The sequence below is a fragment of the Hemitrygon akajei genome, chromosome 15, assembly GCF_048418815.1.
Source record: "Hemitrygon akajei chromosome 15, sHemAka1.3, whole genome shotgun sequence".
Taxonomy (NCBI): domain Eukaryota; kingdom Metazoa; phylum Chordata; class Chondrichthyes; order Myliobatiformes; family Dasyatidae; genus Hemitrygon; species Hemitrygon akajei.
Genome location: NC_133138.1, coordinates 6496217 through 6519220, shown reverse-complemented (window position 1 = coordinate 6519220; position 23004 = coordinate 6496217). Strand labels below are relative to the sequence as shown.

At 47.4% G+C, this 23004-nt stretch overlaps 1 protein-coding gene across 3 annotated transcripts in view; it reads right to left on the bottom strand.

Annotated features, from left to right (window-relative positions):
* The window catches only part of LOC140739129 (synaptopodin), a 121864-nt gene that overhangs the window by 60946 nt on the left and 37914 nt on the right, over positions 1–23004 (bottom strand). The window contains exon 1 of one of the 3 annotated variants that reach the window (XM_073067102.1): positions 1609–1626. The exons of the other annotated variants lie outside the window; for them this stretch is intronic. The gene's annotated coding sequence lies outside the window, so the exon portion shown is untranslated. Of the gene's footprint in view, positions 1–1608; positions 1627–23004 lie in introns of those variants that run through there. 3 annotated transcript variants of the gene reach the window in all.

Here is a 23004-nt window from a genome sequence, read left to right as displayed (position 1 = left end):
TGCATAAAGTGCACAAAACAGTGCAGGCATTACAATAAATAATAAACAGGACAATAGGACAGTAAGGTGTCAGTCCAGGCTCTGGGTATTGAGGAGTCTGATAACTTGGGGGAAGAAACTGTTACATAGTCTGGTCGTGAGAGCCCGAAAGCTTTGGTGCCTTTTCCCAGATGGCAGGAGGAAGAAGAGTTTGTATGAGGGGTGCATGGGGTCCTTCATAATGCTGTTTGCTTTGCGGATGCAGCGTATAGTGTAAATGTCCGTAATGGCAGGAAGAGAAACCCCGATGATCTTCTCAGTTGACCTCACTATCCACTGCAGGGTCTTGCAATCCAAGATGGTGCAATTTCCGAACCAGGCAGTGATGCAGCTGCTCAGGATGCTCTCAATACAACCCCTGTAGAATGTGATGAGGATGGGGGGGGTGGGAGATGGACTTTCCTCAGCCTTCGCAGAAAGTAGAGATGCTGCTGGGCTTTCTTTGCTATGGAGCTGGTGTTGAGGGACCAGGTGAGATTCTCCTCCAGATGAACACCAAGAAATTTTGTGCTCTTTACGATCTCTACCGAGCAGCCGTCGATGTTCAGCGGAGAGTGGTCGCTCCGTGCCCTCCTGAAGTCAACAACCATCTCTTTTGTTTTGTTCACATTCAGAGACAGGTTGTTGGCTCTGCACCAGTCCGTTAGCCGCTGCACCTCCTCTCTGTAAGCTGACTCTTTGTTCTTGCTGATGAGACCCACCATGGTCGTGTCATCGGTGAACTTGATGATGTGGTTCGAGCTGTGTGTTGCAGCACAGTCGTGGGTCAGCAGAGTGAACAGCAGTGGACTGAGCACGCAACCCTGGGGAGCCCCCGTGCTCAGTGTGATGGTGTTGGATATGCTGCTCCCAATCCGGAATGACTGAGGTCTCCCAGTCAGGAAGTCTAGGATCCAGTTGCAGAGGGAGGTGTTCAGGCCCAGTAGGCTCAGCTTTCCAATCAGTTTCTGAGGGATGATTGTGTTGAATGCTGAACTGAAGTCTATGAACAGCATTCGAACGTACATGTCGCCCAGGAGGGTGGTGTGGCACGGTGTCCATGCTGGCTCCTCCCGTCAGTGCTGCCCTCCTGTGTTTGTTCGGTGGAATGACAAGCTGGATTGTGTGCATGCGTTTGTCTGTCGACTGCTGAGGGCCTATTGAGGGCCAACGACATCCGGGCACCATCAGTTTACAGGATATGTTGCTCAGCAACTTGGGCGATATTATATTTTTTTGTGTGACTGTATGTTTACCTCTATCTTATATGTGCGGAAGAATACTGTTTCATTTGGCAGCATTTATGAATGGTTCAATGACAATTAAACTTGAATCTGAACTTGAAAATCCTACAAAAAGTAGTGGATACGGCCCAGTCAATCACAGGTAAAGCCCTCCCCATGACAGAACATTGCCACAGGAAAGCAGCATCCATCATCAGGTACCCCCACCACACAGGTCATTCTCTCTTCTTGCCAATGCCATCAGGAAGAAGGTACAGGAACCTCAGGACCCACACCACCAGCTTCAGGAACAGTCATTACCCCTCAACTATCAGGCTCTTGAACCAGCGGGGGTAACTTCACTCACCTTCACTCAACCCATCACTGAACTGCTCCCGTAACCAATGGACTCACTTTCAAGGATTCTTCATCTCATGTTCTTGATATTTATTGCTTATTATTTATTATTCATTGCTTATTTTCTTTTATTTCCTCTTTTTGTATTTGCAGTTTGTTGCCTTTTGCCCATTGACTGTCCATCTTTGTGTGTGGTTTTTCATTGATTCTACCGTGTGTCTTCATAGTTACTGTAAATGCCCACAAGAAAACAAATCTCAAGTTAGCTTGTGATGACATATCTGTACTTTGATAATAAGTTACATTGAAATTTGATGAAGGGTCTTGGATGAAACCTAGGTTGTTTATTTCTCTCCTCAGGGTTCCCAACTGAACTCCACGGACCCCTTGGTTAATGGCAGGGGTCCGTGACATAAAAAGGGTCGGGAACCCCTGCCCTAGATGCTGCCTGACCTGCTGAGTTCCTCTGAGATTCTGCAGGTGCTGGGGACATGAGAGGGCAAAGGTTACTCATGAGCTTCTGAGATCTGGGCCTAATAATCTGAGACAGAAAATATTTATCATCGGTTGCCATGCTAAACATTACCAGAACATCTGCCGCTGGTCTTTATCCACCTCCCACACATTCAGTTTGACATACTTCTCGTATTTTGCATATGCTTTCAAAGTGTAAAGAGTTCAAAGCAAATATATTATCTAAGTATATATATGTCATCATATACAACGCTGAGATTCATTTTCTTACAGGCATTCACAGTCATTACAAAAAAACAAAGATAAAACAAAATAATAATAGTAAATTTATAATCAGTGAGAATCAAGAACATGATTTGAAGAGTCCTTGGAAGTGAGTGCATAGGTTGTGGGAACCGTTCAGTGTTGGGGTGAGTGAAGTTATCTTCTCTAGGTCAAGCTTGGAGGAGCTGTGAGCTGTTCTGCCCAAAGGACGAAAGGTTAGAGCAAGAATTCTTCCAGAGAAAAATTCTCCCCCTAATGGACGAGCAGGCTCGAGGGATGAATGGCCTAATTGTGCTCCTGTCCAAATCCCCAGCACGCGGGAACTGTCTGGAACACCGATGAGATCACAGTTAGACAGCACTTCGGCCTGACGTATCCATAACAACAATAACACACACATTTCTACTGCTTGAGTTATGGAGAGAGAGGGGACAGGCCGGGACTGTTTTCCCCGAGGTGCAGGAGACTGAGTGAGGGGTGACATCATAGAGGTTCATAGGGTGTGGATAATGTGACTGGTGAATGCCTCTGCTTTCTGAGGAGGTTGAAAAGAGCTGGGATTTGCACATCTTGTACTCACCTGCATCTACAGATGCGCAGTAGAGAATATCCAAACTTAGTGCATCACTACATGCACTTCAGTGGGTGAGAAGGCTCTACAACGGGTAGTCAAACTGTCCAACGCATCACTGGCACCAGCCTACCCACCTTCAAGGGCATATATATACAGAGAAACACTGGAAAAGGGCCAGTAACATCATGAAGGATCCCACCCGCTCTGCTCACAGACTGTTTGTCCCACTCCCATCATGGGGGAGGCTACACAGCATCAACACCAGGACCACCAGTCTTAAAAACAGTTCCTTTCCCCAAGCAGTAAGGCTGATTAACACCTCCACCCACTAACCCACCCCTCCACACCCCCAACCACCACTACTTTATCATTTCCTGTCAGAGTCATCATATGTACTGATGCTCCTGTGCCTGGCATCACTTTATGGACATAAAATCAATCTATGTATTTAAACAATTTTATGTATTTATATTTTTAAAAATTATTATTGTGTTTTTTTTTGTGCTGCCTCAGATCCAGAGTAAAATTATTTTTCTCCTTTACACTTGTGTGCTGGAAGTTACATTAAACAGTTTTTCAAGTTTTTCAGTTTTTCTCTTGATTTTTCAAGAGAAATATTCTTCACCAAATGGCAGAGCAGAGCAGACTTGATCGGCTGCTTGGCCTAACTCTGCCCTGTGTTTTATGGGTTTATGGTCTAAATCCCCAGGTCGAGGGAACTGTCTAGGACATTGATGAGATCATAGTCAGACATCCCTTCGGCCTATCGTATCCATGACAACCATCCCTACTGCTTGAGTTATAAGGAGAGGCTGGGTTGGATGGGACTGGAGTGCACGAGGCGTTGGAGAGGATCATGAGAATTAGGTGACTGGTCACAGACTCTTCACCATAGTAAAACTAGAGGGTAAAGCTTTAAGCTGAGAGGGGAAAGATTTTAAGGAGTTTTGAGGATCAAGTTTTCACACAGTGAGTGATGTGTGGATGGAATGAGCTGGCAGAGGAAGTGGTAGAGATGAGTACAACTTAACTGTTTAAACCAGCAGAACCAGGCCATTCAGCCCATTGAGTCTGCTCTACCATTCCACCATGGCTGATTTGTTGTCCTCTCAACCCTGCTGTCCTGTCTTCTCCCTGTTAACCTTTGACACCCTGACTATACAAGAACCTATCAAACTCTGCTTTAAACATACCCAATGATTAGATCTCTACAGCCATCTGTGGCAATGAATTCCCCAGATTCACCATCCGGCTACAGAAGTTCCTCCTCACCTCTGTTCGAAAGGGACATCCTCCTGTTCTGAGGCTGTGTCCTCTGGTTCTAGATTCCCCCACCATGGGAAACATGCTCTCTACATCCATTAAATATTCTAGAGGCATAATGAGATGCTCTCCATCCCACCTGCCCCCCATCCATCTAAACTCCAGCGAGTACAGGCCCAGAACCATCAAACACACCTCATGCATTAACCCTTTCATTCCTGGGATCATTTTCTTGAACTCCTCTCCAATGCCATCATATCTTTTCTTAGATAAGGGGCCCAAAACTGCTCACAATACTACAGGTGGGGTCTGAGGCCTTATAAAGCCTCAGTAGACATGAACAATATGCAGGTTCAGAGGAAGCTCCTCTGTCTCCGCACTGGTTGACAAAACAAACAAAATCACAGTAACATCCTCGTGAATCTTTTCAGCACCCTTCCCAGATTAATCACATCCTGCCTCTAGCTGGGCAGCCAGAACTGCACACAATTAATTCAAAGACATTTGGGGGGGGGGGGGGGAGTCTAAAGAGTGGTCACACCAACAACTTGGGTCGGCTCGGTTGCTTAGCAGCAATCGTGACACTTTACAGCACCAGCGATTAGGACTCAATTCCTCCCGTTGTCTGTAAGGAGCTTGTACGTTCTCCCTGTCACTACATGGGTTTCCGCCCACTGGCCAATCACAGCGAGGATTAGTAAGCTGTGGGCAAGCTATGTTGGTGCCCGAAGCATGGGGCACTTGTGGGCTGCCCCAGCACATCCTCACACTGTGTGAATCTTTAACATGAACAACATATTTCATTCTGTTTCCTGTGACAAATAGTTAATATTTATCCGATATTTATTACTCATCTGAACTTCCCTTACAATCAAAACCAGATTCACCACTTCCACTGGCAGCTCGTTCCACACTCTCACCACCCTCTGAGTGAAGAAGATCCCCCTCAGGTTCCTCTTAAACACCTCACCTTTCACCCTTAACCCTTGACTTCTAGTTTCACCCAACCTCAGTGAGAAAAGCCTGCTTGCATTTACCCTCCATTGGTCAGGATTGACCATGGATATTGCGTCCTAGCTGTCTTTGTGGTACACAAGTCAGGGCAGCACAACGTGGAGAACAAGCTGTTGCCCATGTAGTGAGCTTCCCCTCTCCACACATCTGATGAATCCAAAGGAATGGCAGAGACCGATACAGCTTGGCACCGGTGGCATCGCAGGAGTTGCCAGTCAGCATTGAAATCAATGTAGGACTGTCTTAGGAACTCCAGCTCTGGATTTTCCCTCTGGGTTTATTCCCGAAGCCTTCCCCATGAGTGGGTATAGCCACAAGCCAGCGGAGGTTTGAGATCAGAGTTTTGCTTCTCCTCGATGAGCTGCCAAACACAGCTGATGAGCCTCATCTTCCCAAAGCAACTGGTTTTAAGGTGTCAGTAGCCTGCCTTTGCCCTTTCTCCTGTCAGTAGAAATTGTTTCCCCAGGCTTAGTGGCTAAGCCACACACGACAGCTGGGAGATGGATTTGGCTGTCTAAAGCTGTCTGGGAGGATTTAATAGGTAGTGGGAACCACCCAGGCTGTAACAACCAGAGGGAACCACCCTACCTATATCACTCATAATTGTGCAAATCTGCCCTCATTCTCCTATGCTCCGGAGGGTAAACTTGCCCTGCTCAGCATGGAGAGCGGCCCTTTGTCCATGCCGTGCTGGGCTGGGGGTGGCCCCTCCTGCTGGTGCTGCTCTCCAGCGGATAGAGCTGGAGTGTCTGTGACTGACCCAGCGTGAGATGAGGAACTGCTGCGTGCTCGTTCTTACAGAAACATGGTTCCAGGACAACATCAATCTGCAGGCCATGACACTCAGCGACCTGGGCTAGGTTGATTTTTTTTGTAACTATGTTTCTCTCCTATTGTAATTATATGGCATATATATGCCTTGTGTGTGACAGTTGGCTCTGTGTTTTTCACGTTGATCCCGGAGTAACACTAGCTCTTTTGGCTGTATTCAGGTACAGTTGAATGACAGTTAAACTTGTCTACCTGAGCTAGTTATCATACGAGGAACGCTCGATGGCTCTGGGTCTGTGCTCACTGGAATTCAGAAGGATGAAGGGGGGGATCTCATTGAAACCTTTCGAATGTTGAAAGGCCTAGACAGAGTAGATGTGGAAAGGATGTTTCCCATGGTGGGAGAGTCTAGGACAAGAGGGCACAGCCTCAGGATAGAGGGACACCCTTTCAAAACAGATGTGGAGAAATTTCCTTAGCCAAAGGGTGGTGAATCTGTTGCCACATGCAGCTGTGGAGGCCAGGTCGTTGGGTGTATTTAAGGCAGAGATTGATAGGTTCTTTATTGGACACGGCATCAAAGGTTACAGGGAGAAGGCCAGGGAGTGGGGTTGAGGAGGAGGTAGAAATAAAGGATCAGCCTTGATTGAAAGGCAGAGCAGACTCAATGGGCCAGATGGCCTAATTCTGCCCCTATGTCGTATGGTCTTATGGTCTTATATTGCTGGAAGAATTCTGCAAATCAGGCAGCTTCTTATGGAAAGGAATAAAGAGTCAAAGCTTCGGGCCAAAGTTTGACTGTTGCATCTTCCCTCAAATGTCGAGTGGGCAGGATACAGCACCCCGACACTCTCTGATGTAAATGAAAATGGGCTGCGTCATCAGCGGTAACTGAGACTGCTCCCCTGGGCTCTAAATCTACTGATGGAATCTGTTGAATGTCTAATTAGAGGTGGCAGGCTGCCCACTGGATAATTGGATCAAACAGTTGACGGTAACATGAACGATCTGTGGTGACCGTTGGGGTTTGCAAAGCCTTAGAATCCTCGTTAGCCAAGCGGTGCCCAGTGAATTCTGCATTCAGCAATGCTCTTCTGCATACTGCTCTTGAAACGTGTGAGTTACTGTCACCTTCCTGTCAGCTTGAACCAGACTGGCCATTCTCCTCTGACCTCTCTCATTAACAAAGCGTTTCCACCCACAGAACTGCCACTCCCTGGGTGTTTCTGTTTTTCACACCATCCTCTGTAAACTCTAGAGACTCGTGAGTGAAAATCCCAGGAGATCAACAGTTTCTGAGATACTCAAACCACCCCATCTGACACCAACAATCATTTCATAGTCAAAGTCACAATTCTTCCCCATTCTGATGTTTGGTCTGATCAACTGAACCTCTTGACATGTCTACACTGAGTTGCTGCCACATGATTGGCTGATGAGATAATTGCATTAAAAGCAGGTGCACCAGTGTACAGGTATACAGGTGTACCTAATAAAGTGGTCATTGGTGGATGTTACTAAATTGATTTAATTATTTGAGTGCCGTGTGGAACAAGGTCCCTTCCAGACCTTCGAACCATGCTGCTCAGCATTCCCCGATAGAACCCTAATCACAGAACAATTTACAGTGACCAATTAACGTACCAACTGGGACGTCATTCAGCTGTGGCTGCTCCAGAGCCCCCAGAGGAAACCCAGGCGGTCACGGGGAGCACGTACAAACTCCTTACAGACAGCGGAGGGAATTGAACCCAGGTCGCTGGTGCTGTAAAACGTTGTGCTAACCACTACATTACTGTGTGATGGGAATTGAACCCGAGTCACTGGTACTGTAAAACATTGTGCTAACCACTACACTACCGTGCGATGGGAATTGAACCCGGGTCACTGGTGCTGTAAAACGTTGTACTAACCACTACACTACTGTGCGATGAGAATTGAACCCGGGTCACTGGTACTGTAAAACGTTGTACTAACCACTACATTACCGTGCGATGGGAATTGAACCCGGGTCACTGGTACTGTAAATTATTGTGCTAACCACTACACTACCGTGTGATGGAAATTGAACCCGGGTCGCTGGTACTGTAAAATGTTGTGCTAACCACTACACTACCGTGTGATGGGAATTGAACCCGGGTCGCTGGTACTGTAAATTATTGTGCTAACCACTACACTACCGTGTGATGGGAATTGAACCCGGGTCGCTGGTACTGTAAAACGTTGTGCTAACCACTACACTACCGTGCGATGGGAATTGAACCCGGGTCACTGGTACTGTAAAACGTTGTGCTAACCACTACACTACCGTGCGATGGGAATTGAACCCGGGTCACTGGTACTGTAAAACATTGTGCTAACCACTACATTACTGTGTGATGGGAATTGAACCCGGGTCACTGGTACTGTAAAACGTTGTGCTAACCACTACATTACTGTGTGATGGGAATTGAACCCGGGTCACTGGTACTGTAAAACGTTGTGCTAACCACTACACTACCGTGCGATGGGAATTGAACCCGGGTCGCTGGTACTGTAAAACGTTGTGCTAACCACTACACTACCGTGTGATGGGAATTGAACCCGGGTCGCTGGTACTGTAAAACGTTGTACTAACCACTACACTACCGTGTGATGGGAATTGAACCCGGGTCACTGGGTGTGTAAAACGTTGTGCTAACCACTACACTACCGTGTGATGGGAATTGAACCCGGGTCGCTGGTACTGTAAAACGTTGTGCTAACCACTACACTACCGTGCGATGGGAATTGAACCCGGGTCACTGGTACTGTAAAACGTTGTGCTAACCACTACACTACCGTGCGATGGGAATTGAACCCGGGTCACTGGTACTGTAAAACGTTGTGCTAACCACTACACTACCGTGCGATGGGAATTGAACCCGGGTCACTGGTACTGTAAAACGTTGTGCTAACCACTACACTACCGTGCGATGGGAATTGAACCCGGGTCACTGGTACTGTAAAACGTTGTGCTAACCACTACACTACCGTGCGATGGGAATTGAACCCGGGTCACTGGTACTGTAAAATGTTGTGCTAACCACTACACTACCGTGTGATGGGAATTGAACCCGGGTCGCTGGTACTGTAAAACGTTGTGCTAACCACTACACTACTGTGCCATCTGTAAAGCTGCCCTGAGAGCCATTTTCTTGCAGGCATTCACAGTAGAACAAAGAAGTACACAGAATCAACAAAAACTACACACAAAGACTGACAAACAACCAGTGTGTAAAAGATAAAATGTGTAAATAGTAAACCAAATGTGTGTGTGTGTGTGCGTGCGTGCGTGCGTGCGTGCGTGCGTGCGTGCGTGTGTGTGTGTGTGTACGCATCTGTGTATCTGTGTGTGCATGTGTGTGTGTGTGTGTGTGTATGGAACATTCTGCCAGGGGACATGAAGTACATTTAAGCAACTCTTAGACAGGAACATGGATGACAGGAAAATGGAGGGCTACGTGGGAGAGAAGCTACAGAAATGCCAGCAGATGGCATCCCTGGGAGAGGAAGGATCACCTGGGGACAACATGGAGGGCTGACCCAGGATGGAGGGCTCTGCCTAGGCTGCTGTAGGGGTGATGGGCATAACTAACTGACTAATGTGGGAGGGAAGGGTTAGATTGATCTTGGAGTTGGTTAAAGGGTCGGCACAACATCGTGGGCCGAAGGGCCTGAACTGTGGTGTTCTGTTCTATGTTCGAACTCCAACAACAGTCCAGAGGGTGAGCAATCACTGAGTTCAGCACCTTCCCAGCATGCACTCTCCATGCTTATAGTACACCTTTACTCTCCCATGCTGAAATCTAGAGCTGAAAATAAACCACAGGTTTATTCTCGAGCTGCATCGGAGGAGACAGAAGGTTGGTTGTCATTTTGGGTTGAGGCACTGACCATCCAAAGCATCGAGGTGTAGGTCTTGATGTGAAATGTTGACCATCTCTCTACCTCCACAGATGCTGCCTGACCTGCTGAGTTCCTCCCAAAATGTAACTTTCTCTGCTGTTGCCCAGCCACTAGAGGGCGCGTGACTGCATCAGCACAGTGATCTTAACGTCACTCCCTAGTATCACACTGATCACCTCAACACCGAGTGTCTGCCTCGGGAGGGTTTCTTCAGCCATCAACCCCAAGCTCTGGAACACCCCCACTGAACCTCTCCCTTCATTTCTAAGGTCCATCCGCTTTCATCAAGGTCAGTCCACCCTGGTTATCGAGGGGTTTACCAGTACCACACCCATTTACCAAGGGGTTTACTAATACCATACCCAGTTATCAAGGGGTTACTAATGCTACACCTGGTTATGGGGTGGGTTACTTAAAAGTACATCTGGTTATGAGGGGGTTATTAATACTACACCTGGTTATGGAGGGGTTTACTAAAACTACACCTGGTTACTAAAGAGGTTACCAATACTACACCTGGTTAACAAGAGGTTATCAATACCACACCAGGTTATGGAGGGGTTTACTGATACTACACCAGGTTATGGAGGGGCTTACTAATGCCATATAGACCTGGTTACCTCTTCTCATTGCTACCATCAGGGAGGAGGTACAGGAGCCTGAAGACCCCTCTTCCCACTGCTACCATCAGGGAGGAGGTACAGGAGCCTGAAGACACACACTTGATGTTTCAGGAACAGCTTCTTCCCCTCTGCCGTCAGATCTCTGAATGGACGATAGAACCATGAATGTTACTTCACTATTATATATATAAATGTATTTATTATTGTAATTTCTGTATGTATTGCAGTATTCTGCTGCCACAAAACAACATATTTCACAACCTATGTCAGTGATAGTAAACCTGATTCAGTGGCTGTCCTGGGGGGGGGCTGTATCTTAGTGAGATTTTAGTGAGCCCCACTTTGACTTGGCTGTTCTTCCGGGACCCCCGGCACCCCAGTCCAATCCCAGAATCCAGGCTGAGTTCTTGGCTCACTCCTCTTATTCTACACTGTCATCATTCTCACGTCAGCCATTACTGTCTGGTTTGGTGCGGCAACCTCCCACAATATATGAAAACTACGGTGAACTGTCAGGTCAGCAGAAAAGGTGATTGTCTACAGTCTACCATCACCACAGGGCTTGTACATGTCCAGGACACGAAGCGGGCAAGGAAAATCATTGCGGACATTGCCCAATCAACAAACTGCTTTTTCCGAAAGCTCCCCTCTGGAAAGCATTATAAGACTATTAAAACAAGAACTTCACACCATTTTAAAAATTCCTTCCCCCAGGCAGTTAATCGGATCAATCATTCTAGTTAGCCCCACTCCTCGGGTGGTGGCGTGGAGACACGTCTCTGTCAAAGGAGGGGTAAGGCACTCCTTCCTTCCCCCACCCTGCAGGTCACCCCTGGGCAAGATGCAACACCTGCCCAGCCCCCAACCAGGGTCATGTGAAGCCACGGGAGCAGGTGGTGGATGGTCGTGTTAGCAGCCGGTACAGATCACAAGTCCTGGTTCTGTGACCACTGGCGCCAGGCAGACAATCTCTGAAGAGTATTGATAGTGGCTGGGGTCACCCGTCTTGTAAGGACACTGCCCAGAAAGCAGCAACGGCAAACCACTTCCGTAGAAAAAGTTGCCAAGAACAATCATGGTCATGGAAAGGCCTCTATCACCCCCATCACTACACTGTAAACACTTTAAACCACTGTTTATAACGCTGTTGACATTGTAAACACACACTGGTGTTCATGTATTTATTCCATATCCATGCTTCTGACATTATTTTTACACAACTCTTTACTTACTGAATGTTGTATTTTGTAGTACCCTGACCAACACAGCACAGCAAATTCCTCACACATGTCAGTGTATGTGGTGCATAAAGTTGATCCCTGATCCTTGATCGTTCTCCATCGCCACACTCCTCCAGCCTGGAACACTGAAGAGCAGAGGCCTCGTCCCTCTCTGAACTAAGGGGTCTTCTAGCTTCAGGTTACCGCAGAGTAGCAGCAGCCTGCACCACGCTTCTCAGGAGTAGCACCAAGCAAATGCTGCTGTTCAGTCACGTGAGGAGACTAAGAGGCTTGTTCAGACTTTAACGAGACTTTAGGAGTGAGGTAGAGAGGCAAAAAAGAAATTTACAGCATAGGTCCCCGCCAGCTGAAGTCAGGGATCTTCGTGGTTTATTGACCATTTGAGTCTGAAGATACACACACAACAGCTTCTTCCCCTCCATCATCAGAGACTGAACCCATCAACACTACCTGTCTTTGCACTGATTATTTAGTAATCTAAATTAATTTTATGCCTGCACTGTATTGCTGCTGCAAAACAAAAGGAATTACTTTATTTTTAAAATTATTATTTATAGATATGGGGTGGAGCAGGCCCTTCCAGCCCAACGAGCCTCACCGCCCAGCCCAGCAACCCACCGATTTAACCCAAGGCTGATCATTGGACAATTTACAACGATCAATTAACCTACTAACACCTACATCTTTGGACTGTACCCAGAGGAAACCCTCACACACTCAGGAAGAGGGCACCAGAATTAAAATCTGAGCTGTAATAGTGCCACATTAACCACGACGTTATGTTATGTAGGTGAATGTGGCCCAGTCCATCGGGGGTAAAGCCCTCTCCTCCACTGAGCACATCTACATGAAACACTGTTGCAGGAAAGCAGCCTCCATCACCAGGGACCCCCTTCATTCAGGCCACACACTCTTCTCACTGCTGCCTCGAGGAAGGAGGTACAGGAGCCTCAGGACCACACCACCAGGTTCAGGAACAACTATTACCCCTCAACCATCAGACTGTGAACCAGTGGGGATAACTTCACCCACCTTAAAACTTAACTGATTGCACAATCTATAGATTCACTTTCAAACGCACTTTACAACTCGTTTTCTCAAGTTATTTTCTAATTTCACAGTTTGTCTTCTTTTGCACCTTGGCTGTTTGTCAGCCTTCGTGTGTAGTTTTTCATTGATTCTATGTATTTTTCTGTTCTACTGTGAATGCCAACAAGAAAGCAAATCTCCGGGTTGTATACGGTGGCATATATGTACTTTGATTTTAACCTCAGCCCACAGAGGATCTATCTGGGCACAACACATTGGTGCAGTCACACGACAGGCACGCAAGTGGCTCTATGTCATTAGGAGTTTGAGGAGATTTGGTACCTTGACGAAGATTCCAGCAGATTTCTACCATGGAGAGCATTCCGACTGGTTGTCTCATTGTCAGGCATGGAGAGGCCACTGTGCAGGATGGCAGGGGTTGTGAGTTCAGTCACCCCAACACGGGCACAGCCCTCCCCACCAGCAAGGACATCTTCAACAGGCGGTGCCTCAAGGAGGTGGCATCTCTCACTAAGGACCCTCTGGGACATGCCCTCTTCTCATTGCTACCATCAGGGAGGAGCTACAGGAGCCTGAAGACACGCACTCAATGTTTCAGGAGCAGCTTCTTCCCCTCCGCCATCAGATTTCTGAATGGACAATGAACACATGAACCCACACATCCTTATTCCAATTTTGTCAAGTCAAGTCACTTTTATTGTCATTTCGACCATAACTGCTGGTACAGTACACAGTAAAAATGAGACAATGTTTTTCAGTACCATTGTGTTACATGACACAGTACAAAAACTAGACTGAACTATGTAAAAAACAACACAGAGAGAAATAAAAGCAACTACACTAGACTACAGACCTACTCAGGACTTCATAAAGTGCACAAAACAGTGCAGGCATTACAATAAATAATAAACAGGACAATAGGGCAGTTAGGTGTCGGTCTAGGCTTCGGGTATTGAGGAGTCTGATAGCTTGGGGGAAGAAACTGTTACATAGTCTGGTCGTGAGAGCCCGAATGCTTCCGAGCCTTTTCCCAGACGGCAGGAGGGAGAAGAGATTGTACGAGGGGTGCATGGGGTCCTTCATAATGCTGTTTGCTTTGCGGATGCAGCGTGTAGTATAAATGTCCGTAATGGCACTATTTGCACTATTATTTTTTTGTAATTTATACTGACTTTATGCCTTCGCTCAGTACTGATTGTGATAACTTATTATTTTATTAATTCTTACTTCTCTTCTAATATTTGTACGTCTGTGCACTTGTAATGCTACTGTGACCTGTAACCTCCTTTGGGATCAATAAAGTATCTGTCTATCTATCGGGATGCGGGAGGAAGCTGAAGCTCCTATATTCCATTGTTAAGACTATTGAACCATCGCCTGGTGCAATAAAACAGATTCTTGACCTCGCAATCTACCTCAGCATGGCTCTTGCTCCTTATTGTCTGCCTGCACTGCACTTTCTCTGTAACTCTAACCCTTTATTCTGCATTCTGTTAGTGTTTTCCCTTGTTCTACCTCAGTGCACAGTGTAATGATCTGATCTGTATGAACAGAGTGCAAGACAAGTTTTTCACTGTATCTTGGTACGTGGGATAATAATAAACCAATTTACTATTTACTGATTACTGCGAGGCTTCAAAAAAGAAGATGGAATACAGACACTGAACACTACAGCACAGAAACAAGCCCTTCAGCCCATCTAGTCAACGCTGAATTATTAACCTGCCTAGTCCCATCAACTTGCACCTGGACCATAGAGCCCATATCCCTTCCATCCATGTACCGATCCAAATTTCTCTTCAACGTTGAAATCAAACCTGCATCCACCACTTCCACTGACAGCTTGTTCCACCCTCTCACCACCCTCTGGGTGAAGAAGTTCCCCCTCAGGTTCCCCTTAAACATTTCACCTTTCACCCTTAATCTCAGTGGGAAAAGGCTGCTTGTCTTTACCCTATCTACACCCCTCATAATTTTGTACACCTCTGTCAAATCTCTCCTCAATCTTCTCCACGCCAGGGAAAAGAAGTCCTCACCAATTCAATCTTCCCCCTTAACTCAGATCCTGCAGCCCTGGCAACATCCCTGTGAATTTTCTCCGTACTCTTTCAATCTTACAGATACCTTTCCTGTAGGTGGGTGACCAGAACGTCACACGGTACTCAAACTGCACACAGCACTCTGAATACGTGGGGTGTGGGAGAAAAATAGGTCATCCTGTTATTCGATTGCCATGAGTATTGAACGGTCCCCTAGTACAATAAGATGGAATCGTGACCTCACACTCTAACTCATCATGACCTTGCAACTTAAGGTCAGCCTGCACTGCACTTTCTCTGTAACTGTGACACTTTATTCTGCATTCTGTTATTGTTTTCCCTTGTTCTACCTCAGCACATGATGTGATGAAATGATCTGTATGAATGGCATACGAAACAATCTGTTTCTCTGTGCCTCGGTACACCTGTCAAAATTAACAAATTTACAGATTACTGTGAGGCTTCAATCAGGAAAATCTACTGCTGTTACGTGGTTTGGACTGCACCTGACCCACCTTCTCGAGGTTCAGGATGACAGCTTCCCAGCAATTATTATCCAACTCTAAATCTCAACAGAATCTGTAAAACAACACAGATAGAGACCAACGACCCACCGGGCCCAACAGAATCTGTAAAACAACACAGATAGAGACCAACGACCCACCCGGCCCAACAGAATCTATAAAACAACACAGATAGAGACCCAACGACCCACCGGGCCCAACAGAATCTCTAAAACAACACAGATAGAGACCCAACGACCCACCGGGCCCAACAGAATCTCTAAAACAACACAGATAGAGACCCAACGACCCACCGGGCCCAACAGAAACTGTAAAACAACACAGATAGAGACCAACGACCCACCGGGCCCAACAGAATCTGTAAAACAACACAGATAGAGACCAACGACCCACCCGGCCCAACAGAATCTGTAAAACAACACAGATAGAGACCAACGACCCACCGGGCCCAACAGAATCTGTAAAACAACACAGATAGAGACCAACGACCCACCCGACCCAACAGAATCTGTAAAACAACACAGATAGAGACCCAATGACCCACCGGGCCCAACAGAATCTGTAAAACAACACAGATAGAGACCAACGACCCACCGGGCCCAACAGAATCTGTAAAACAACACAGATAGAGACCCAATGACCCACCGGGCCCAACAGAATCTGTAAAACAACACAGATAGAGACCAACGACCCACCGGGCCCAACAGAATCTGTAAAACAACACAGATAGAGACCCAATGACCCACCGGGCCCAACAGAATCTGTAAAACAACACAGATAGAGACCAACGACCCACCGGGCCCAACAGAATCTGTAAAACAACACAGATAGAGACCCAACGACCCACCGGGCCCAACAGAATCTGTAAAACAACACAGATAGAGACCCAACGACCCACCGGGCCCAACAGAATCTGTAAAACAACACAGATAGAGACCAACGACCCACCGGGCCCAACAGAATCTGTAAAACAACACAGATAGAGACCAACGACCCACCCGGCCCAACAGAATCTGTAAAACAACACAGATAGAGACCCAACGACCCACCGGGCCCAACAGAATCTGTAAAACAACACAGATAGAGACCAACGACCCACCGGGCCCAACAGAATCTGTAAAACAACACAGATAGAGACCAACGACCCACCCGGCCCAACAGAATCTGTAAAACAACACAGATAGAGACCAACAACCCACCCGGCCCAACAGATTCTCTAAAACAACACAGATAGAGACCAACGACCCACCCGGCCCAACAGAATCTGTAAAACAACACAGATAGACACCAACGACCCACCCGGCCCAACAGAATCTGTAAAACAACACAGATAGAAACCAACGACCCACCCGGCCCTGGAAAACCATTTTAACTTATTTTATTTTACTTAGAAATGCATCGTGGTCAGGCCGTTTCTGCCCAAAGAGCCAAACCGCTCAACAACCTACGTACTTAACCCTAGCCGAGTCATAAGCCTGGTTCCTCAAGGGTCCCCCTTCCCTCTTCTCCAATTCCCCACTGTGGCCTCTTACCTCTTCTCCTCACCTGCCCATCACCTGCCCCTGGTTTCCCCCCTCTTTCCTTCCATTCTCCTCTCCGATCAGATTCCTTCTTCTCCAGCCCTTTACCGGTTCCACCCATCACCTCCCAGCTCCTTGCTTCATGCTCTCTCCCCCACCCACCGGGCTTCACCGATCACATTCTAGCTTGTTCTTCACCCCCCCACCCCCGCACCCCACCTTCTTATTCCAATTTCTCACCCTTCCTTTCCAGTCCTGATGTAGTGTCCCGGCCCAAAATGTCAACTGTTTACTCTTTTCCATAGATGCTCCCTGGCCTGCTGAGTTCCTCCAGCATTTTGTGTGTGTTGCTCTGGATTTCCAGAATCTGAAGAATCTCTTGGTTTACTGTGTTCCAATACCTGTTTCCACCTTGAATATTTCATGTGGCAAGGCCATTGTCTGTTGAGTCATAGCCAGTGTTTGAAAACTTGACACCGTGCATTCTGTCAGCAGTAGCCAGCCGCTTCTTTCAGAACCTTTATCATCAGGGACCCTGCTCAGACCGAAGGGCAGCAGGGACAAGAAGCCTCAGATCCACGCGGAAAGCAGACAAGCGAGAGCCACGGGGCGGATCCAAGCCAGGTAATTGAGGTTTGCAAAGCACCCTTGCCTCATCCGGGACTCTCCAGTTCTGGGCAGTGAAGGGTTATCCAACATATGTGGATATGTTGCACAGACTGGGAATGTGTCCAGTGATCTGATTGAGATCCTTAAAGAAGGTAAAAGAATTCAGAGAGAGCGCGTGAGAAGCAGAAAGAGGAAAGAGAGTGAGAGGGATGTGAGAGAGAGAGGTAGAGAGAGAGGTGAGAAAGAGGGAGAGAGAAAGGGAGAGAACAGATTGAAAACAGGAGTACGAGACAAAGAGAGAGAAAAGGTGATTAAGATTAAAGACGAGAACATTTGCAAATGCTGGAAATCCAGAGCAACACACACAAAATGCTGGAGAAACTCAACAGGCCAGGCAGCATCTATGGAAAAAAGTAAACAGTTGACATTTTGGATGGAGAAAACCTTCATCAGGACTGGAGAGAAAAAGAGGAAGGTGGGGGGAGAGAAGGAAAAAGAACAAGGTGGTAGGTGATCGGTGAAACTAACAGGAGCGGGGAGGGTAATGCAAAAAGCTGGGAAGTTCATTAGTGAAAGAGATAAAGGGTTGGAGAACGGGAAATCTGATGGGGGAGGACAGAAGGCCATGGAAGAAAGGGAAGGGAGAGGAGCACCAGAGGGAGGCGATGGACAGGTAAGGAGATACGATGAGAGAGGGAACAGGAATGGGAATGGTGAAGGATAGGAGGGAAGGGACCATTACTGGAAGTTCAAGGAATCGATGTTCATGCCATCAGGTCGGAGGCTTCCCAAATACAATGTGAGGGTCCTCCAGCCTCATCCTGGCGTAGAGGAGCCGTGGACTGACATGTCAGCATGGGAATGGGAAGCAGAATTAAAACGGGTGGCCACCAGGAGATCCGGCTCTTTGTGTCGGATGGAGCCAATTAAAGATTAGCTTTACTTGTCTCATGTGCAGAGAAATGCATCATTTGCATCAACGACCGATACAGTCCGAGGACGTGCTGGGGGCGGTTCGCAAGTGTTGCCACGCTGCTGGTACCAACACAGCATGTCCACCTTTACTAACCCTCGCTGTACATCTTTGAACTGTGGGAGGAAACCAGAGCACCAGGAGGAAAGCACGTGATCATGGGGAGAACGGACAAACTCCCGACAGACAACGGCGGGAATTGAATGCTCAGTGAAATGTTTTGCTAACCGCCACACTACCACGACACTATTACAGACATAAAGTGAACCCGTGTGTGGGTTAGTCGGCCAGTGGACTAGGGAGTAATCCAGAGACAAGAGGTCCAATTCCCTGTACAGAAGCAGGTTTAAATTCAGGTAATGTACTTAATAAATCAGGAATCTGAAGAAATGATCAGCTGTTAGGGTTGTGGCCTCATGTATACAGTCATAGAGTTGAACAGCAGACCCTTCACCCCTTCTCTTTCATGCCAGCTCTGATGCCTACTGATGCAACATCCGTCATGAAGGGCCGTCACCGTGCCCGCTTCTCACTGCCACCATCAGGGAGGATCATCACCCAATGTTTAAGCAGCAGAATATCTCCCCTCAGATTTCGGAACAGTCCATGAACACCACTGTACCTCACTATTATTTGCATAACACACACAAAATGCTGGAGAAACTCAGCAGGTCAGGCAGCGTCTATGGAGAGGAATAAATAGTTTGACATTTCGGACTAAGACTCTTCATCACCATCTTTGCTCCCTTTTTGCACTACTTATTATATATATATATATATATATTTCTTATTGTAACTTAGAATAATTTTTTAAAATTTCACAACACATGTCAGTGATAATAAACCTGATTCTGATTCTGAGAAACAGATCACGGTCTCAGAACAACAACACACACAAAATGCTGGTGGAACACAGCAGGCCAGGCAGCATCTATAGGGAGAAACACTGTCGACGTTTCGGGCTGAGACCCTTCGTCAGGACTAACCGAAAGGAAAGATAGTAAGAGATTTGAAAGTAGTGGGGGGAGGGGGAAATGTGAAATGATAGGAGAAGACCGGAGGGGGTGGGATGAAGCTGAGAGCTAGAAAAGTGATTGGCGAAAGTGATACAGAGCTGGAGAAGGGAAAGGATCATGGGACGGGAGGCCTCAGGAGAAAGATGGGGGGGGGGAAGCACCAGAGGGAGATGGAGAACAGGCAAACAACTAAATATGTCAGGGATGGGGTAAGAAGGGGAGGAGGGGCATTAACAGAAGTTGAAGAAGTCAATGTTCATGCCATCAGGTTGGAGGCTACCCAGCCGGTATATAAGGTGTTGTTCCTCCAACCTGAGTTTGGATTCATTTCGACAGTAGAGGAGGCCATGGATAGACATATCAGAATGGGAATGGGACGTGGAATTAAAATGTGTGGCCACTGGGAGATCCTGCTTTCTCTGGCGGACAGAGCGTAGGTGTTCAACGAAACGGTCTCCCAGTCTGCGTCGGGTCTCACCAATATATAAAAGGCCACACCGGGAGCACTGGACGCAGTATACCACACCAGCCGACTCACAGGTGAAGTGTCGCCTCACCTGGAAAGACTGTCTGGGGCCCTGAATGGTGGTGAGGGAGGAAGTGTAAGGGCAGGTGTAGCACTTGTTCCGCTTACAAGGATAAGTGCCAGGAGGGAGATCGGTGGGAAGGGATGGGGGGGGACGAGTGGACAAGGGAGTCGCGTAGGGAGCGATCCCTGAGAAAAGCAGAAAGAGGGGGGGAAGGGAAAGATGTGCTTGGTAGTGGGATCCCGTTGGAGGTGGCTGAAGTTACGGAGTATTATACGTTGGACCCGGAGGCTGGTGGGGTGGTAGGTAAGGACAAGGGGAACCCTATCCCAAGTGGGGTGGCGGGTGGATGGGGTGAGGGCAGATGTGCAGGAAATGGGAGAGATGCGTTTGAGAGCAGAGTTGATGGTGGATGAAGGGAAGCCCCTTAGTTTAAAAAAGGAAGACATCTCCTTCGTCTCAGAACGTTGACTGTCTCCAGCTGCACAGATGTTATCTTATTGGCAAATGACATGCTCTGTGACTCTCTGCTGTTTGATTACGTTCAACGTAATGAAAGGTCTAATTCGCCTTTCTGCTTCCATTTTCCACATTTCTGACTGAGGGTTAAGTTTTAAGTCTCTTTGAGGAGATTTGGTACGTCACCAAAGACACAAGGAAGTTTCTACAGATGTACCATGGAGAGCATTCTAATTGATCGAATCACTGTCTGATATGGAGGGGTCGCTGCACGGGATTGGAAAAAGCTGCCAGACATTGTAAATGCAGCCAGCTCCATCGTGGGTACAAGCCTCCCCATCACCCAGGACACGCCCTCTTCTCATTGCTACCATCAGGGAGGAGGTACAGGAGCCTGAAGACACACACTCAGTGTTTCAAAGTTCAAAGTAAATTTATTATCAAAGTACATACATGACACCATATACAGCCCTGAGATTCGTTTTCTTACGAGCATATTCAATAAATCTGTAGATGAATCACCATAACAGAATCAGTGAAAGACCACACCAACTTGGATGTTCTACTGATTTCAGGAACAGCTTCTTCCCCTCCACCATCAGATTTCTAAACAGACAATGAACTCACAAACACAACCTCACTATTTTTGCTCTCTTTTTACACTACTTATTTAATTTAACTTTATATAAGAGAAAATCGGCGGATGTTGGAAATCCAGAGCAACGCACACAAAATGCTGGAGGAACTCAGCAGGTCAGGCAGCATCTATGGAGAAGAGCACAGCTGACGTTTCAGTCCAAGACCCTTCTGCATACATATATATATATATATATATTATTGTAATGTATAGGTTTTTATTGCTATGTTCTTGCTTCTGCAGCATAAAAACAAATGACGCGATGTATGCGATGTATGGTATTAAAAAATTAGATTCGGACCTCTGCTTGATAAGCACAGTTCCGGACATTGTAAACAAATGCCTCTATCCCTCTAGCTCGCTCAATGTGTGCGGCTCCTGCGACAGCTGGCCGCGGTGGAAGTGCTCCTGTGGTTTTACAACACACTCCTTGGGGGGACGCACTGCGAGTGGAACAGGACTCTGCGCCATTACAAGAGCGAGTGAGCGAGCGGGGGTGGGGGGCAGAGATTGAAGAAAAGGCTGCACAACCTCATTTGAAAGGAATGATTATGAGACCATGTGCGATCAGTTAGAGAGTTTTTACAAGCTCTGATCGGAATTCAGTGCAAATGGGAAGCATTTAGGGCTTAACATGGGCACCTTGCTTCAATAAAGGTACTTTATCCCGGCACAAGTCCAGAACTGAGGCTGTTATTGGAGAACGCCAGGCCTGTACGTGAGCCAACACAGTGGCTTGTTCCAAATACAGCCCATTTTACATAGTTCAGCAACAATCTCCTCTTTCTCTCTCTCGCTGATTCACCTATTTTGAACAGATATTTTTCCAGGCATCAGAAACCATCCTGGTTACTCCTACCTTTGTTGTGTCCAAGGCTATCCTGACAACTGGAATGATGATGCAGTCTCCTCTACACTGGCGATTGGGAGCACCTTCGCTCCATCTGAAACGAGCAAGATTTCCCAGAGGCCAATCATTTTAATTGCAATCCCCACTCCCATTCCACTACGTCAGCCCGTGGCCTCCACTACTGCATGAGGACGCCACTCTCAGGTTCGAGGAGCCACAATTCGTGTTCCATCTGGGTAGCCTCCAACTTGACGGCACGAGTAACTCTAACTTCACCCCACCCCTTCCCACTTCTTCCATTCCCAGCTTTGGCTCACCTCTTATCTCTTCTCCGCACTTGCCCATTACCTCCCCGTGGTGCCCCTTCTCCTTCCCTTTCTCAATCGATCCTCTCCTATCAGATTCCTTCTTCTCCAGCCTTTCACTTTTTCCACCCATCACCCGTCAGCCGGTCCACCTGCTCCTCCTCGCCTTCTTACTCTGACTCCTCCCCCCCCTCCCTTGCCAGTCCTGATGAAAGGTCTCGGCCTGTCCTTTACACGGATGCTGTAGAGTTCACCCAACATTTTGTGTGTGTTTCTCTCTCCTGACAATCCATCTGAGGGAATGTGCCTGGTTTATCCCGTAATCACTAATGCAACCTTAGATATTGGCTCAGGCTCCCTGGGCTGAGGTCCACCCTCTTAAAGACAGCTGGACATTCAAGTCCCAGGAAGGGAGAACTTACGTCAACGTTCAGAGAACTACACAATGCCGATCGAGGACTTACCTCACTTTTGGTGGGGGGAGGGGTTACTGAGGGAGGGTCACTATGGGAGTGGTACTAAGGGAGATTGAAACTGTGGGAGAGTTGGTACTGAGGGAGGGTCACACTGTGGGGGGGTGGTACTGAACGAGGGTCACTGTGTGGGAGGGGTGGTACTGAGGGAGGGTCACACTGTGGGAGGGGTGTTACTGAGGGAGGGTCACACTGTGGGAGGGGTGGTACTGAACGAGGGTCACACTGTGGGAGGGGTGGTACTGAGGGAGGCTCACTGTGTGGGAGGGGTGG